The following is an 18855-nucleotide window of genomic DNA, read 5'->3' as shown; positions in this document are numbered from 1 at the left end:
GGCACCTCTCCAGGTTGCTGGTACTGTGCAGACCATCACAGTACATTGCTTGCTTCATCGCTTATAAATCTGTGTCACTCAAGTGGTTAGCATCTGACTTCTCATTTTAAAAACTTATTTCTCATGTGTTACAAACACTCGAAATGACAAAATTACTGGTAATGACTTTTCTGAGTTTGTACCACAAATGCCAAGCCCATTAAGACTGAAAATGACTCACATGGAACCATTCAGGCTTTATAAAATATCTTGCAGAGGGTTTTTTTTTTCCCTCTCATTTTTCCTAGAAATGATGTTTGAAAACAAAACCACAATATGGCCTTTTTGTCTTTGTTGCTCTTGCCAAGAGAGTTAAGAGGAGGACAAGGCCTGGTGTGGCATCATATGCTTTTGGTGTTCAAAAATATGTCTAATTGGGACCATCTTAGGAGGTACTAATATGATGTAAATGAAATCAAATATCACTAGTTTAGACTCCTCATAAAAATCCCTCTCTGTTCCCTTGTACTCAGGCTCTTCATTTCTAAAACCCAGTAGTGGCCTGTATCTTGGCTGCATCAGCTGTCAGTGATTGTCTCACATGTGCGGGTAGCTACCTAGCACTGACATACGTAATCAAGATCCTTAAAGCAAATCTCACTTTGCAGGAAATTACTTTGGGATAACCATCAATTTCTTTGCCCAGAGCTGCCTAATGTACTGCCAGTTTTGGTTTTTCTTTCATTTCCTCTCCCTCTGTAAAGCATGCTAAAAGGTCTGAAGGACCATGGTGATAGAAATGATTAGTTAAGATTTTTGTGTATGTATGTGATGAAAGAGAACAAATTTATCAATAACATAACTTACAAAAAAAAGCAAAGCTTAGTTCTTTGGGTTTCTGAAAGGTCAGTGAGACAATGTTTCATACCTTAAGCATGCTGAATTTTGCTCAGAAAGAATCTTTATATGTTTAAAAGTGAAATTTTATGCTGTGAAATAGTCACAAACAGACTCCTTTGCTTTCTCTTCAGTTGATGTGAGGATGGGGGAATCACATACTGACTGGCACCACTAACATCGAGAATTCATGCCTGTTCCCCTAAGTGCTTGTTCAAAATAAACCTCTGATGTCTTGATTACAGCCTGTTAAGCTCCAGAGCAGTTTCTCAGATGAGTTGTCAGCATGTAAGCGTTTTCTTCTACTGATGTTTGAGGCAGGGCTGTGAAAAAAACTTTTTTTTCTGTTGCTTAGAGACAATCTTCTGTGATAAGCAGCATCTTTCTTTATTTTAACGAATCCCACCTTAAAATCTCTGGGAAATGCATGATACTCTGTAAGAGGTGAGGTAAGCCTTCTAGCCTTGTTTGGACTTGGTTTCATTGTAGAAGGCTAGAGGTCTTAAATATATGGATGTGCTGTGAAAATATTTTTGGTAGAAATGAAAGAGGAGGTGCTGGGACAGCTGTTTGCTCCCAAGCTCTAGGCTACACTACTTTAACTAGTAAAAGTCTTGCAGTGGGAGAATTGCTTTGTGGAGAGTTCTGCTTGTCTGTTTTCGTAAGTATGGTTATGAATTTTTGCATATAGGTGTAAGAGTTGAGTTGTCATAAGGTATTGAATATATATTGGCATACTTCACACAATGTGCTTTCTGTGAAGAGACTTTCAGATGCTGGGAGTGTTCTGGACATAAAGCATTTCTGCATCTAGATGCTGCTTCTTATTCCTGATCTGGAAATGCATTTTGGACAGACTTTAAGAAAATTACTATCAGAAGCATGTCAACTTTGAGATGCCATGTATCCTACTGCATTTACCTTGATATATTTTACTCAGATTCTGCCTGCACATAAACAGGGTGTTTGGTAATACAGTAATCTTGTCAGATAAATTACCTGAAATAGTCACAGACCTGGCACTGAGATATGATGGTGGAAAATCTATGCTTAGGGCTGTGGCACAGTCAGTGCATCAACTACAGCTCCTGTGAGAGATAGAAGAAATTTCACCCTGGGCAGCGATCGTACCTGATTTCAGAAACTTCAGCAGTCAAGCTAGAGGAGTATTTGGAAGGAGTCTCTTAAGTTTTAGGCAGTACAGGATATGTTCTCAGCCATTTACTGCTCCCCAAGCCAACAGTAAGCTAGCACTTGGCTGGGTATTTGGGGAAGGCTCTGTTTCCATAGGTATTAGTGCTTGAAACCATTAAGTGTTCCACAGCTCTTTTACAAGAGGAGTAATTACATCCTGTCGGCAGAAATTACTCCCGCTGTTTAATTTGGAAACCATATTCTTTGCTTCCAGTCTTGTATGGTTGCACTGCAAGTCGCAGCTGCATTTTCTGCTTAGGGTGGTGGCACTTCTCTCTGACATGTGCATGGGGGGAGATGCCGATGATGTCCCTCGGCATGGCATTTCAGGTTTGCTTGTGACTGGGGTAATTTAAATGAAGGCATAAAGCTTCAGAAATACAACTTTTCTTCACAGCAACAAAAATAACTTTTCTAGCTCTTGTTTCCCTGCAGGAGGGATCCTGAGCCAGCCCCTGGGTGCACTGGGTCTTGAGGCAAATGCTGATGCTGAACTTTTGTCTCATACACTCTCCTTTTTAAGTCTTTCATGTACAGAAGGAAATTAGCACTCCAGATGATTGTTGTCTGTTAGTCGTGTTTTTTAATTACTGATTTTCAGGACACCCAATTAACTTTTTGCTGAAACCAAGATTTTTTTCCTCCCCTGAAGCAAGTCAGTGATTCATATTTTAATATAAACTTTTTAAAAAGTTTGATTCGTGCAGCAATTCCAAGAATTTTTGTTTCTGAGCTCTTTGAATCATTTGAACAAACTAATGAAATACCATGCCTCTGCCATGCACAAACGGAACCTAATGTTAAGCAGAGCTCCTGTCATTCAAGTGTAGTAAGTGCCATTTTCAGGCCCCTGGAGACGCTTTGTCCCACAGGAGCACCTTAGCGGGAGCATACAGCCATACTCTCCCAGGTCCCAGCTTGCAGGAGTGGAGAGGCAAGGAGATGCCACTGAATTAGGCATGGCAGCACTGGTCCCTGAGAAGGGAAAAATACTGGGGTACAGAGCTTGCTGAAGAGTTTTGGGAATCAGGATGGGATTTATCACCCAGTTTGATCAAACCAAAGCAAACTGCTTTGGGCTGGGCGCTGGGAGCCCCTGCTTTTCAGAGAGGTAAGTGGGTAGATCAGCAGTCATTCGGTTGCATGATGAGTAAAGCAGAGAGGCACTGCTTAATTTTCATAAGCGAGACTCAAGCTGTGGAGTTTAGAGTTGAAAAACATTTATATTGGCTATTAAAGGGAACACATGTGACACAGAGATATGCCATGTAAACTTCAGAGATTTTCCAGCAGGAGAAAGACTCTGAAAAGCTAAATGAGTACCAAGTATACATGAGAGAGGTTTTCCTGAAAAAGAAGTTAGGCAATTCATATTTTGATCCTTCAAAGAATGTATTTTATGTTAAAATGCAAAAGTGTATGGCTTTTTCATCAGGTAGAGATAGTACAACTGTCCTACTTTACATAACCACCACAGTAGTAAATCAGTGACAAATAGTCCAGGAACGCTTTGGGAAATGGCAGTCTTAGGTAAGAGCATCTGCTGCATGGAAACTGCCCCAGAAAAAAAATCCCCACTCAACACATTATCATTACAATTTTCTGCTTTATATGGGAAGTTTTCAAATCACGTTTTTCTTTTGATTTTGCCTTGAAATGCCCATTTTGGTGCAGAGTTTCAAATAGTAATAACCCTGATACTATTTTTCCTTTCCCCTTGTCTTTTTTGCTGAAGGCATATCTGTGTTGTGCAGCACTTTATGTTCCTTGTCTGTAACTTTTCAAAATTTCATAACCTTTAGGAAAAAATATGAGTGTGTTTGTAGAGGAAGCCTGAAGAAAGGGTTCGTCTGGTCCTGGTAGCACAAAATCAAATCTTTGCTTTGAGTTGTCCTCCAGAATCTGCCAGGGTTAGCACAAGACATGCAGTAATAAAACAGGATGAAAGGGAAGCGACAAGCAGTGGGGCACTGGCTCTGTGTGCCCTCCCTCTGCAGGCAGCTCTGTTTGTGGTTGTATGGGGGTTATTGGTGGTGTGGCAGCATGACTAGGGGGGTAGCAGCAGGAAATACTGGGATCATCTAGGAGGCTGGCAGTTGGGAGTGACGGAGGAGATCAAAGGCTTGAACGTGTTTGCAGACTGGAGAATTATTGCAAGGTGCTCCTGAGATGTGGCCTGGCAGGACAGCCCAGCTGTCAGTTCTGTCCAGCAACGTATTTCCACAGGACACATGAGTACGTGGCACCGTGGGGCCCTATCTGCAATGCCACACTCAGAATGATCCAGCCCCATTCAGCTTGCATCGGTGGATCCAGAAAAGCTGTTAGAGGGGAAATGGTTTATTTATCAAAGGAGACTGAAACAGGGATGTGTTTTAGTCTCCAGGACAAGGCTACCCTCACCTGCAACTGGAGGGTAAACACAAATGAGGGGAAAAAACAGTTGGAAGACCATGTAGCCCAACTGTGAAGAAGTTTCAACTGAAAACAGAGGTCCCAACCATCAGAGAAGGAAGTCTGCAGAGCAGTGGTGGGGAGACGTAAACAGACGCAAGTGCACATTTTCATAGACGAGCATCTTCATCTTATTCATCTTTCCAGCAGTGTCTTCATATCTGTTGTTTCTTCTCAAGGGGCTCAAGGCATTTCCAAATCTATCTAATGGCTCATGCATGCCGTCTTAGCAAATCAAAATCTGACAGTAAGAAGAAATAATGTATTCTTAGTATCTTAGAGTTTTAAGATGCAAAATACTAGGTTTTTAATAATTCTTTTTACCATATTATAAGCAAATACACTGCATTCAGAGTGCTTTTAAAATACAAAATCTTTCCCCCCAACAGCCTCATGGTAGAAGGCTAAACATATTACATTAATTCAGCTCCCCAAAATTGTCCAGGACCAAGCAGGCATATATATCCTCACTGCACAGAGAAGGCCAAGCTTTCCTGTCTACAAGTCATTAGGGAAAAATGGCAAGTAATTTATTCTTCCTCCTTCCCCTCCACTGTGGTTGTGGGGAGCTGAAACTATTTGTGAACTTAGTGTTTCAGCAGGATCAGAAAAACAAAGGGACTGTTGGACTTGAGACCACCTGAGGTCCTTTCCAACCTGAATTATCCCAGGGCCCTGTGATTTTATCATCCAGCTTTTTTAAGGACAAGGCCAGGCAGGCTTTCACCAGAGCTTTCATATGGAGCTCTGCATTTGCTCCCTCTGCCATACCTTCATCACAGGGTCTGTGAGAGCTGAAGGTCCTTGGATGGAGTCCTAGCTCATTGCAAAGTAGCTCTTTAAATCAAGGTGAAAGATCTTCCTCTGACAAAAGTTCACCCACCAAAATGTTTGCTCATGTTTCTTCTGGTGATTCCCCAAGTGTCAGCAGAGGGCGAGGCTACAGGTCAGAAGGCCCACATGAAGATCTGTGTGGCGCCCTAAGCTCTTCCCCAGCAGAGCGTTCTTGCCTGTTGAACTTCTGCGTAAGGAGTCATCCTACCACTTGAATAAATCAGTAGGTCTTCAAGTCTTTCACTTCATATGACATTTTCTAGCCTCTTTCTAAATGATACTGGGACTAATTAGCAATCTGACCTGAGGAGCCACAGTTTGTGAAGTCTGATTTTTGAATGGTGTCCAATCTCAGCAGATCTCACAACTGTCTCCAGGTGAGGGGGAAGTGAGGGGGAATCTGCACAAAAGTGATAGGAGGAACCACTGTCCTTCAGCCCTGGGGTGACATCTATACTGCCGAACAAGGAAGGGTCAGGGATCCCACAGCCAGGGAGCATAGATTGACTCATGATCACACTGCTTAGGAGGTCGATAGGAGTTGTCCAAAACAGAGCCAGAGAGAGAACCAGCAGTGCAGATGATCTGGACCTGAGTTCATTCCATGGCCATCTTGTGTTCAGCCATACTGGACTACTGTAGGGCTGTGTTTGCAATTAGCAAATAGTGTGGCCCAATAGGAGAAGATTTGCAGAGAGAAACAGTCCTGATAAACAAACATCTGTGGTACCACATTTTGCTGTTTTATTGTGGATTTACTCTAGTTTGAGCCTGTGAGGTGAACACTCAATAGTGGTGGGAGCAGATCTTCCCATTCATCCCCAAGGAGCACAGTGTACTCTCTGGAACCAAAGCACATGGAGGATGATGTAGAGTAAATATATTTATTTTCACCTGCAGCAGGCTTTTTTCCTTGCTATTCAGGTGATGGTTAACAGTCTCAGCGCAGAGAAAGAGTAAATTTTGCCTTATGTGCCATAAACATTACTCCAGCCAGTAGACAAAATGGTCTGCAAAAGTCCTTGCAAGAATCCCATCCTGGGTTCATATAATAGTGCATATCACATTGTGGTATCAAACCTTTAATCTGCTCTTACAGCCTTTGCTAGAGAGTTGAAATTCTGTTATTATTCAAATGGATATGTACTACTGATTGGTCTCATTTATGGATTTTCAAGTACATTTTAAAGGTCAAGCAGGTAATTTTAATCAATCATGTGTTTTTTGACAACTGATAAGTACTGAATGTACAGCAGCACCTGGAAAGCAGATTTATTGTATTTGCCATTACATATTTGGATCAGGCACAGGGCTGGTGCTTCTCCCCTGCTTGTTTCACTCTTCATCATCAAGTTACTGGCACTGATCAAACAGTGCATCCACAGGAGAGCACTGTCGTTTCAGCACTTCAAATCTGAGTCACAGTTGCTTGGACAGGGGCCCAGGACTTGTGTCTTATGGCTGCTGATTAAGAGAGTAGTAGCTGCCTCAGTTCAGAGCATTCCTGGCTACTTAATCCATACTGCTTTCTCCTAGGCTGCCTGGCTAGTAACCATTTGGAAATTAGTCTGGTGTAGTTGTTCTCAAATTCTTGTGTGCAATTCACTCATGTGGTGGTTGTGGAGAGCTGTTGGATCACAAGATGACTGTCCTCAGTTACTGTTTGCAGAACTGTAAGCAAAGAAATCAGAATGTTCCCATTTCTACAAATAGCAGTCACAGATTGGGAGCAAGATGAGGTCAGGGGTTGTCACATCAGCTTCTACTGTATGAACTAAAGGACTAACTGTATTGCTTATGGGAGATGTAGTACATACAGGGATGGGCAGCAAGGCTGACCAGTCTCAGCATCAAACAGGTGAGATTCTTCAGTTTAGAGAAAAAAGAGACTAAATGGGATCTGACAGAAGCCTGTGAAGTCATCTATTGTGTGGAAAAACTGAACTTGGGATAACTGTGGGGCATGTAATGAAGTGATTAGAGAGTCAGCGTAAGTAGACAGAAGTGCTTTTTTTAGTGTTTTTCCAATATGTTTTTGGAACACATTAGGGTTGGGTGAAAGAGACTTCAAAAAAGGATGAGATCCATTCATAGAAGACTGGTGACGCAGTAGTCCAGCTCCAGCAGCTCTCCAGGGAAGTCCCCAGGGTCCCTGCTTGCTGGGTGTTGAGTGGCACCTGGGGAAAAGCTGCTCCCAGCACACACCACTCTTGGTACCCTTCCCTGAGCTGCTAGTGGAGCTGAAACGCGAGGGGTCCTTCATCTAGCCTACGGCAGGAGCTCAGCTGCTCTTCAGCATGGCAGCAGTCTGTGAGCCACCAGGATACGATCAACCGTTTGCATTGCAAGGAAGGAGCCAGTTTTAGCCCTGCCAACACTTGGCTCTCACCATAGAAAAACCCAGTAACCCCAGGATTTTGCAGCCCATTTAGATTGTATTCAGATCTTCACAGTCATTTTTAATTTCCACAGCACAATTTCTTAAGAAGATCTGGAGGGTGGAGGATTAAAACAATTTAAAGTCTGCAGAAACTCAGCTCTGTTTTGCTCTGTTCATGGGAACAAAGTTCGTAGCACTGGTTTTATAGTACCACCTTGCTTTTATACTCTACGCTTTGCTAAACATGATAATGAGTTCGGCGCTCTATAGTGCACTTAGTGCTGTTCAGAAAATAAAAGTATTTCCTGCCCACACTTCAAAAGAGCTGCTATGATGGTAAAGGCTCTTTCAAGCTTAGGGCTGCTAGCCTAAACAGTATGTACACTGGGTTAGTCTGTGAAAAAGCTCTGTATTGCAAATGTAAATTTTTCTTTGTAAGAATGACAAGCTCCTGTTCAAAGCAAAGCACTATATAAAGCAGTTCACTGAGGCAGTATGTTTTACCGTATTCCCCCTCTGGAACAGAGAGGAGTTTTGTATTACATTAATCAACTTCTAAGCCCTGAAGGTCACAATTATCTGGCCACTATTTTTCAGTATTAGTGATTTTAGTACATGATTAACTTTCATGTGTGCATCATTAAGATGAGGAATTGTTTTTGAAGTTTCAAATAGAGCAGCAGGTCTGAGCTGTAGTATTTGCCATACTTTTTCAGCCACTGTTAAAACGGATGATTTATAGAAAATCCAGCTGTGAGTTTTCGTTTCTTCAAGAGCAGGAGGCGGGACTAGAAACCAACCTAAAACCAAGCAGAGCATTGATCAGAGTAGAAATGATGCAGAGCACAGCTCCGCAGACAACAGCTAAGCATCGTGGAAGTATTAGCTGGCAGCGATAAGGAGGCGGAAGCAGCACTCGGTGACAGAGGAGCCATCTGTCAGGAACTAGGAATCCGATTTCAAGAGAGCAGAAAATGAAGTACAGAAGAGAGTGATTTTGATTCAAAGGTACAGCGAAGCCCAAAGACATCTGTGGACAGTAAGTTTCTGTACTGGAGCAGGGATGTTTAATACAGCAGCTAGGACTGTTTGGAAGGGCTTTTCAGCTTTGAAAACAGACATAAGTAGCTCCTTTATAAAACAGCTTTTTACTTAAAGTTTTTTATTTATTTTTAAGAAGTAAATAATCTTATCTGTTTGAGGTGGCTTGTTTAAAAACTTGTAAACAAACTTTAAAACTGCTGGTGTCCACATCACTTCAGAGGGTGGTTTTGTTTAATAAGGTCATCTCCTGTTGAGGATAAGATTTGTTCATAACCTTTCTGAAAAATATCTTAGAAGAAAAGACTGCTTTGGCCCCAGTTGTGAGGTGAAAAAGGGTAGGCAAGAATATTTTTTCTGGAAAGGGGAAAGGAGTTCCCACCCAAATAGATCTAAACTAACTGGAACTACAGTGTATAAACACCCCGGGGCTAAATCCTACCCTCACTTACACTGATGTAAGTCAGGTTTAAGTCTAATGCAGTTAATAAAATTACTCCTGATTTAATTAAGGATAGAATTTGGTTGCACATTTCTTAATAATGAAAAAGCCCCATGGTTCTTTCCAAAGTGCATTTTATGTTAACAGATTATTAAGGACTTGCTTTAAAATATGTTAAAATTGTAAACTCACATTGTGATGCGTCTTTTGTCATGTATTTGTATCCTTCTTTGAAACTAGTACAAAAGCCAGAGTGAGATATTGTAAGCAATCCCATTATTTCTTGTTAGCAGGTTCTCAGATAAGTCTTATACTGCTCATAGTTTCATGCTCATTTCAGTTCAGTGGTTCGTATTTGGGGTGATACACTTTAATCCCAAAAAGGTTTGTGAAGATCCAGCTGGGAGTGATAAGGCGATATTAGCTGTAGCAGAGAAGTGTCAAAGTTCTGTAAAGAGGCCAGACTGTATTATTGGGAATGAAGCTGTTCTATTACAAATTGTGCAGAAAAATTACTCATTGCAGTGGTTTTAATGTATGAGTTAGAAGCAGAAGCATTGGCTGCTGACTGAGAAAAAAAACCCAAACCAAAACAAAACACAAACCCCACTCACTATTATGGCCCAATATGGATGACAAAACACTGTAGCATGTGTGGGAAAATGGCTGCAGTCCAATGTCTGGAACCATTTATCTTCTGGTAGAGTCTGGAAGATGACTGTTTTATGTATTTTACAGAAATCCCTGCTGATTGATTTAATTTACTTAGGGGGAGGGGGCATGGTGACTGATGGTGGGGACAACTGTGGAAAAAAAAGTGGATTTTTTTACATTATCCCGACATCCTGTTCTGGTTAGGGTTGTTGGCACCTTTTGAGGGAACCAGACCGTGCTGGGCAGCACAGTACATCCCGCCGCTGCTTTTGCTACTTACACACAGCCAGAGGTTTGCTTCCTCTTTCTGTGTCTCTGTGAACTGAAAGCTGTGGGTTCTGCTTCCACTAGAGTCAGGCACATTTTGGAAATTATGATTTGCAGAGATCTGAAGGGGAATGGACAGAAATGGGTACAGGTCTCTGTAGCCTGCTGGTAGCTTGGCTGATGGTGGGTGCTGTTATTGAAGAGGGAGGAAGGAATTTGTGAAAGGTCTGGGGGGAAAAGTCTGTTTTCAATGTGCAGGGCTTGCTGAAATAGCTCATCCCACTTTGTCACATGAGGTCTTTACACTGGGATGATGATACAGTTTTCTTCTGACGTTTGTTTCTAAAATAGCCACAATTCCTGGTGTTTATTTGTAAGGAATAAGGAGCTTGTCAAGCACAGTAGAGACAAGAGGGATATGCTGTACATGAGTGTCTTTTCTTTACCTTACTGTTATTTTTGTGTGTACTCTGCTTGCCTGTCTGTCAAGGTGTTTGCCTTCAAATCAATTAGTCTCATGTCACAGCATGACAGTTGCTTGTTATATACCAGACATATCTACAGACATTTTCATTCATGTTGCAGGGAATCAGTGCCAACATTTTCATGTGATGAAACTAGAGAGGGGGATTCATTTCCCAATCAGTACACTGCTACTGGGTTGAAGTTTAACAAAAATGGGGGGAAAATGGATTTTTCAGTTCTCAGTACTACTTCATTTTGTACCCTCAGTCTCTTCACAGGTTACAGTGGTTAAAATGCCAAGTCCAATGCAGGGTCATGTAACAAACCTGGAGAAAAAGAAATGTACTGTGTCTCTCCTATCATGTCCAGTTTCCCACACATAAGTACTTAGTACAGTCAAGACATTCTTCATTGACAGAGTGGGAAAGAAAGAAAGATCTACTTTCCAAACCACTGAAGAAGCTTTTACATCTTTATCGAGTATTTTTATCAGATTGGTAGGAGCTACTAAGCACTACGCTTAAACAGTATCCCAAGAATAAACCCTGTATTACTTCACATCTGAGCAGCATTCTGCACTACTGTCCTGTGGCGTTGTTCATTCCACTCGAATTCTTTGGCATCACTGCTCATCATGATGTCTTGATGTGCACTCATTTTCTGTATCTGTTTGTTGAGGATATGCTTATGGCTATCAGGCATCTCTTTGTTACTCATGTGTTGGCCTCTGATTTGTAAGTTTATGGGATTTTAGATTAATTGTAACCTTTTCTACTTTCTTAATTTTCTTAGCAACTGCATGTTTTGATTATCCTCCCACAGAACGGTTTCTTGTTGGGACCTTCCCAGAGGGGTAGCTGGCTTTGCTCTTGATTAACTGAGTTTGAGCCTTTCCTGCTTTTTTGTAGATGTAATAGAGGAGGGCAGTGGGTAGTGCCATGGGTTCCAGGTGAAGGTACTGGTTCTTTTCCTTGGGTATGCCACTGAGCCGCCCTACAACACAGAGCAAATCTAGTAGTGCCTGGTGACTTTTTTGAAGATCTGCCTTTATCATGGGGTCCTTGAGGGGAACGGTCTTCCTCACTGAGAGGATTCTTAATGCGATAATGCTGATAAACAGATGCAGTATAAGTCTGGTGTCTTCCTTTAATCTTGCATTTGGGAAATGGGGGGAAAAGCTGATGAAAACTTGGGTTTTCATCCAATGGGACTGCATTCTTTTGGTAATTTAGAGCATATCTGGAGAATGCAAGCCCTTGACCTTTCCTCCTCTGTATGGATTTGTAGGGTAGTGTGCTCAGGCTCCAGCCATTTCGGCTACTGTGTACACAGTCCCTAGATATTTATTAGTCAGCTTTTAAGTCTCTTCATTACCTGGAAACATCCTTCATGTGGGCATTACTGTCCTGGTTCAGCTAGGATAGGGTTAAGTTTCCCCAGAAGGGGGAAGGGATCTCCAGCCCGGTTATTCATACCATGCTGATGTCAGGTCCAGGTGCGGCAGCGCGGGAACTTTTTCCTTTGTGGCTTTGGTTGTGGGGAGCACGGGGCTGTCTGTAACCACTGCAGTATTTCTCTGTATATCTTTCGTCCTGTTTACTGTTATTACTGTTTGTTGTTGTTATTATTGCTATTGTTGTTGTTCAGATTGCTTATTATACTGTTGTGTTAAATTTCTTCTTATTTTAACCCCGGGTTTGTGCCCTACTTGTGTCCGAGGGTGGGGGAGGGACAACAGCAACGTGGTCTCTGGTCCCGGCAGGGCTTAAAACTATCACAACCACAAAGGTGCTTTCCTGAGTGTGCTACTTCTTACAGGTAAAGCATCTCAGAACATATTTTATACACATTGCGCATTTTCACATTTTTTAATATATTTTGTCTTTTTGTATTTTGCAATATAGTACATGACAAGCATAGGCTGGGTGGTAGAGCTATAGCTGACTCTTGTTTTCTTATCAGCTATTGTTAAAAACAGAAAATTAGATTTAAAAAAGAGAAGGGAGCTCTGCAGGCCATGGAACATTATAAAACTTCCCACTGAATATCTGCACAGTACATACAGCAATAGCAAAACTGTTATGTAATAAATGTGTTCAAAGTAGGGGCCAACTGAATGCAATGCATAAGTGATTTACTTATTCATTTATAACCCTAATCTAGAATCATGAATTTTTGCTGTCCCATAAAAAGGATGACTTTATTTGACCCGTTAAAGCCTTCAGCATTAAGTGGCATTAAGTTGATGGCTACTTGTTTTATACCTTCAGTGAAAAATTATGCATAAATCAAGTAGGCTTTGCTTGTAACATATTCATAATGCTCATAAGCAAAACTCCCACTCAAATCTAGTGAACAAGCATGGTTTCTTGAACTCGGCAGAAAGGTCACCTCGTAAAAAATATGGGGGTATAATATTCAGGCCACCCAGGCAATTTTTTTTGGCTAGGACATTGCTTTAATTAAGTGATTGTAAAGTTAAAATAATAATAGGGTTCTGATTTAAGCAGATAAAATCCAGGGGAGCTACATTAAATGCAGTTTCCATCCACTGAACACATCCAGACGAGCTAATCTCACTCGCTGTTTGAAGAACATTTTTTTCACAGAGGGACAGACAGGATGGGCTGAGGTTAAGTCCTGAATGTTCTGGAGTTTTCATATTTAAATCAAGCTCTTAGCATTTTTCTGTTCCTTAATTACCTTTGGTTTGTTGATTTATTGATGCTTTTGAAGGCAAGTAGACTCAGTAAAACATAATCATCCTGTGTAGCAGAAAAGCTTCTGTTAAATCTGTGGATGTTATAAAAAGGAAAGGATTGATTGAGGGGACTTTTGTGGAGATGGTCTTCTATCTAAGGGTAAAAACAGTGGTAGCTGTCTTTTAAAGGTGGAATCGAATTACTGAATTGCAAATTAAATGGAAGGTCTTGTGAAGTCACTGGTTAGGGCTGTCTCAGTCCTTGAAATTTGCCAACACAGCCAACAATTTGGGCAGAAGATGAGTGGGAAACCGTGGTCCTGCAGAAGGAGTTGGTGGCTGGAGCATCTTCATGGACTGTTGCTGGGAGGAGCAAAGGCTGGACTTACCTATTCTGTGTGAAATCAGCCTTCCATTTGGGGGTGACTGGGGGAAATAGGAATACTATTTGCTTTTGCACTTCTTACACAGGCTTTGAACAGGGATGAAAACTGCAAACGGCAGTTGTTTGCCAGCCATGAACACTGATGTACAGTTGAAAAGTCACAGTATGGTCCCACCTGGCTTAGTTTTGGCAAAATACTTGGAGCTTGCACCTACTCTCTGCTGCCTGTGTCCCTGGGGCCCCCATACCTGCACCATAAACCCCAATTCCAAAAAGCACCTCTGCATCTTCTTTTCAACTCAGCAAAGTATAACAACAAGGTATTACTCCTTCCCTCTGTGTCTCTCCTCAGTCTGTGTGTCCGAACTGGCACACCTAGAGCAGGGCATGGGCCCTCGCTTGTCAGAGAAGAAGGATTTGGTAAATTGTTTGTTTAGGAGATGTTAATTTGTCACATCCCTCCACCACTGGCTAATGACCTACTTGGGCAGCTCTGTTGTATTTATTTGGTTTGCAGGAATATGCACACAGATGACCAGGAACGAATGTGGTAGATACAGCTGCAGTGATGTGTACCCCTCTTGTGCTTCTGAGCCACTGTATTCAAAATGTAGATGTATGTTAATACTTAGCACTCATATAGTACATTAAATGTCCAGAGGCCTGTAAGAACATATCTAATTTATGCATCCAAATTAATAGAAGAGGTAATCACACATAACAGTCAGTCTTTTCATTACTTAACCCAATGAGGAATGAAGACACTATTTTGTTTGGACTGTAATTGCTTATACATACCTGAAAATACCATCACATATTCTCAGCTCTTTGTAAAAACACCACAAGTTTGTCATTACAAGAACATTTCAGACAGCTGCATAATGAATTAACTTCACTTTTTAACTAAACTGAAAATTAGAAGGCTGATCCAGATCTCAGTGAACTTAGGTGATGAATGAACTAAACCAGTTAATTTAAAAAAATTATATGAAAATCATCTTTCAGAAAATGAGTCTTGAAAAACTAGTATTGATAATGAGCATGCTGGCAGATCTTTAAGGCAGCAGTGGAACACCCTCATGCTTAATATTATTTATTTATATTACATTTATATTGCCTACCCGAGCTTCCAGAGTGAATTCAATAGACCACTATAGTTCTGCCTTAATTCCTCAGCCCTGGTTGCTATGGCATCCAAGTTAGGAAAATATCTGCCAGCTCCAGGTGGCTGAGCACACAGATGGGTGAAACATGAGCAGTAATTTACAGAGCCATGAGATGGTATCCTATGACCAGCAGGTATTGTCCACGGTTTTTGCAAAAAGGGGCAAGGAGTTGTGCACATCTCTGGGAAACCTTGGTTTTATTTAGCTTCAGAAAAAAAATCAGCCTGTAGCAGCAACCTACATTTGTGCTAAGCGGTTCTGGCAGTGAGCTAGGACATAATTTAATGAACTGTTCAAATTAAATACAAAAACAGAAATTAGAAGGGGCTGGTCGGTATCACCCATAGTCATGCTCAATAGCATCCCACTCTGTGATTCATTCCACTCAGCTCAGTGGGGTTGTGATAGGTATTGAATAAGGCAGCAGAACCGAGTCTTCAGGTTAAAGATGCATATAATGAGAATTGTGAGTACTATGCAAAAAAATCCTTTCTCATTTACAATCCTGGTACTCAGAATTTGTCCCTTGAGATCTGCATAATATAATACAAATAGGATCTAAAAATTCAAACTTTTTAGTTCTAACTATGTTCAGGATCAATATTCAAATGCTTTGGCAGAGTTTCTTCCCCCATCCAATTGTCACTGCTTTAAGTCACTTTAATAGCAAGAATTAATTTTCATTGAAAGACATTTTTTCCCAACATTTCTTTGTTTCCAGTAAGCAAAGAACAAGAACAAAGACTACTAGACAAAATACAACTTGTCTAAAATCTCATAAAAGCTCTTACACAAGAATCTATCAAGCCTGGGAAAATATGTGTTCTTTTGTAAAAACATATTTTTCCTTGAAGTCACTGCTAGATTGCAAAAGTTCACATAACATATTGGTATGTGTATGTGTTTATGTAAGACGGACCTCTGTATTTCACTTTCTGATGTCAGTGTTGCCTTGGCAACTGTATTTTATTGATTAGTAGAATATATGTAATTTGTTTCAGAGCTGCATCATCTTACAAGTTCATTTTTCTCTGTGAGAAGTGGTTTCATTTTCTTATTCTCCGAGTAAAATTATTTTTCTGATATGAGAAATAACATTCTTTTGATCCTTTTGGAGGTGTTTCTGTGGTTGTACACAAAACCCAACAAAGTTTGACAAATGCATGCTGACAAAGTCATTAAATACTTCAGTTATTGGTACATGCCTTTCTTATTAAAGTTCTTTTTCTGTATCTGTTAACATAGTATCTTATTTGTAGTTTCACTGGTAATCAACTAGAGACTCTGTCCATGCAGTTCCAGTTATTAGATACTGCATGGTGGTTTTCCTTCAGAGATTTCAAATTCCAATTAGTAATACTTCATAGGATCTCTTTGAACTGAGTATTCTTACAGAATTTATTTTACACTTAGATAAGCTGAGATATGGAAAATTTACCCTCAAATAAGAGTAAATATGTAACAGTACTGAGAAACTTTTACTCTTGTTCTACCTATTTGTCAGGTCTAATGAGTAGTTCCGGATTTGGGACAGTAGCATCTAATGAACCACTTGTCCTATTGCAAGTTCTATTGCCCTGAGTGCTGGACACATTTATGAGAAGTCATGGTCCTGACCTGAAGACCTTTCATTTTCAAAAAAAAAACAGTAAGGGAGAGGAGAGAAAGAATAGGAGAGAAACCATGTCTTGGTTCAGATGGTGCCATAGCCTGATTACATGCACAGCTGGAGATATCCCAAATATCCCCCTGCTTTTGGTTTTGTCCTTTCCTTCCCTGTGTTTATTTGTTTCATGGTTTATGAGTATCACAGGAGCCAAGACCAGGCACTTTGTGCAGCTTCCCGGATCAAATCAGACAGGGGAGCAATGAGAAAAAAAAATAGGCCAAGGAGAAGGAGGAGTACTACAAATAGTGGATGGGAAAGTAATGAAAGTTCAGGCAGATGTTGATGTAAAAGCTGTCTTTTTTATGTAGAACTGAAGGCATAGCCATCCCTACGGTCCCAGTATTAACAATTTACAAATTATAGCAGTGATTGTATTTATATGTCATACAGAGTGTAAATGATGGGAATGGGTTGTCAACACATATAGGAAAACAACTCTGAAAATCTCTAGCACTTTCTTTAAATATAATAGTTCCTGACAATTAGATATCCCATTGGGTGTTGTCTAAATATTTCTCTTCAGTTAAATTACAAGAAGTCCATAATCAGGGAAAACCCATGCTCTTCTGTTCTTTTGTCTTAAAGATGAAATTATGTTCTACCTTCGAAAAAGCACTTGGTTTCATTCTGTTTTATTTTGGTGGATAACTTTGAAAAAAAAGAAAGATAAAAGAGTCTGCCATTGATGGCAAGCAGGGACAAAGGCACTGTTACTAGATTGTGGTTTTGAAGGCTGTTTACCATGCTAAGTCAGAGACCATAATGTGAAATCATGTTTTTAATCTTTTGGATTCAAGCATTCACCAACAGACCTTCCTAGCAACAAAGCTCCACCTAACACAGAGCCTCATTTTCTTGCAAGGATCCTGCAGTTTTACATGGATTTTCCAGGCCAGTCTTTGGCAGCAACAGCACTAATTTATTCCAGATGAAAGTCAAGACCACTATAATTAGCAATACCATGGTATTTGTTTGAAAAATCAAGAAATGCTGGCATTTGCTAGAGAGTCAATGTGTCTTGTGGAGAATCCAGTCCATTTAATTCAAGATTTTAGGTACCTGGAGATAAGGAAATGGTCCAGTCCATTTGTCATAGTTGCTTAAATCCCTTGTACAGTCTAAGGAGAGCAGCAGTTACTTGCTAAAGACCTGTGGGGAGAGATCCATTCCCCCTCTGGAACAGAGAGGAGTTTTGTATTACATTAATCAACTTCTAAGCCCTGAAGGTCACAATTATCTGGCCACTATTTTTCAGTATTAGTGATTTTAGTACATGATTAACTTTCATGTGTGCATCATTAAGATGAGGAATTGTTTTTGAAGTTTCAAATAGAGCAGCAGGTCTGAGCTGTAGTATTTGCCATACTTTTTCAGCCACTGTTAAAACGGATGATTTATAGAAAATCCAGCTGTGAGTTTTCGTTTCTTCAAGAGCAGGAGGCGGGACTAGAAACCAACCTAAAACCAAGCAGAGCATTGATCAGAGTAGAAATGATGCAGAGCACAGCTCCGCAGACAACAGCTAAGCATCGTGGAAGTATTAGCTGGCAGCGATAAGGAGGCGGAAGCAGCACTCGGTGACAGAGGAGCCATCTGTCAGGAACTAGGAATCCGATTTCAAGAGAGCAGAAAATGAAGTACAGAAGAGAGTGATTTTGATTCAAAGGTACAGCGAAGCCCAAAGACATCTGTGGACAGTAAGTTTCTGTACTGGAGCAGGGATGTTTAATACAGCAGCTAGGACTGTTTGGAAGGGCTTTTCAGCTTTGAAAACAGACATAAGTAGCTCCTTTATAAAACAGCTTTTTACTTAAAGTTTTTTATTTATTTTTAAGAAGTAAATAATCTTATCTGTTTGAGGTGGCTTGTTTAAAAACTTGTAAACAAACTTTAAAACTGCTGGTGTCCACATCACTTCAGAGGGTGGTTTTGTTTAATAAGGTCATCTCCTGTTGAGGATAAGATTTGTTCATAACCTTTCTGAAAAATATCTTAGAAGAAAAGACTGCTTTGGCCCCAGTTGTGAGGTGAAAAAGGGTAGGCAAGAATATTTTTTCTGGAAAGGGGAAAGGAGTTCCCACCCAAATAGATCTAAACTAACTGGAACTACAGTGTATAAACACCCCGGGGCTAAATCCTACCCTCACTTACACTGATGTAAGTCAGGTTTAAGTCTAATGCAGTTAATAAAATTACTCCTGATTTAATTAAGGATAGAATTTGGTTGCACATTTCTTAATAATGAAAAAGCCCCATGGTTCTTTCCAAAGTGCATTTTATGTTAACAGATTATTAAGGACTTGCTTTAAAATATGTTAAAATTGTAA

At 40.5% G+C, this 18855-nt stretch overlaps 1 protein-coding gene across 4 annotated transcripts in view; it reads left to right on the top strand.

The window, feature by feature from the left end:
• STARD13 (StAR related lipid transfer domain containing 13) overlaps positions 1 to 18855 on the top strand; it is a 312386-nt gene that overhangs the window by 226625 nt on the left and 66906 nt on the right. Inside the window, exon 1 of one of the 4 annotated variants that reach the window (XM_026843984.1) lies at positions 18197 to 18225. The exons of the other annotated variants lie outside the window; for them this stretch is intronic. The gene's annotated coding sequence lies outside the window, so the exon portion shown is untranslated. Of the gene's footprint in view, positions 1 to 18196; positions 18226 to 18855 lie in introns of those variants that run through there. 4 annotated transcript variants of the gene reach the window in all.

This window comes from Athene cunicularia (assembly GCF_003259725.1).
Source record: "Athene cunicularia isolate RWA chromosome 1 unlocalized genomic scaffold, athCun1 chr1_part1, whole genome shotgun sequence".
NCBI lineage: Eukaryota > Metazoa > Chordata > Aves > Strigiformes > Strigidae > Athene > Athene cunicularia.
The sequence above is the reverse complement of the archived record's forward strand: the minus strand, read 5'-3'. Positions and strand labels throughout refer to the sequence as shown.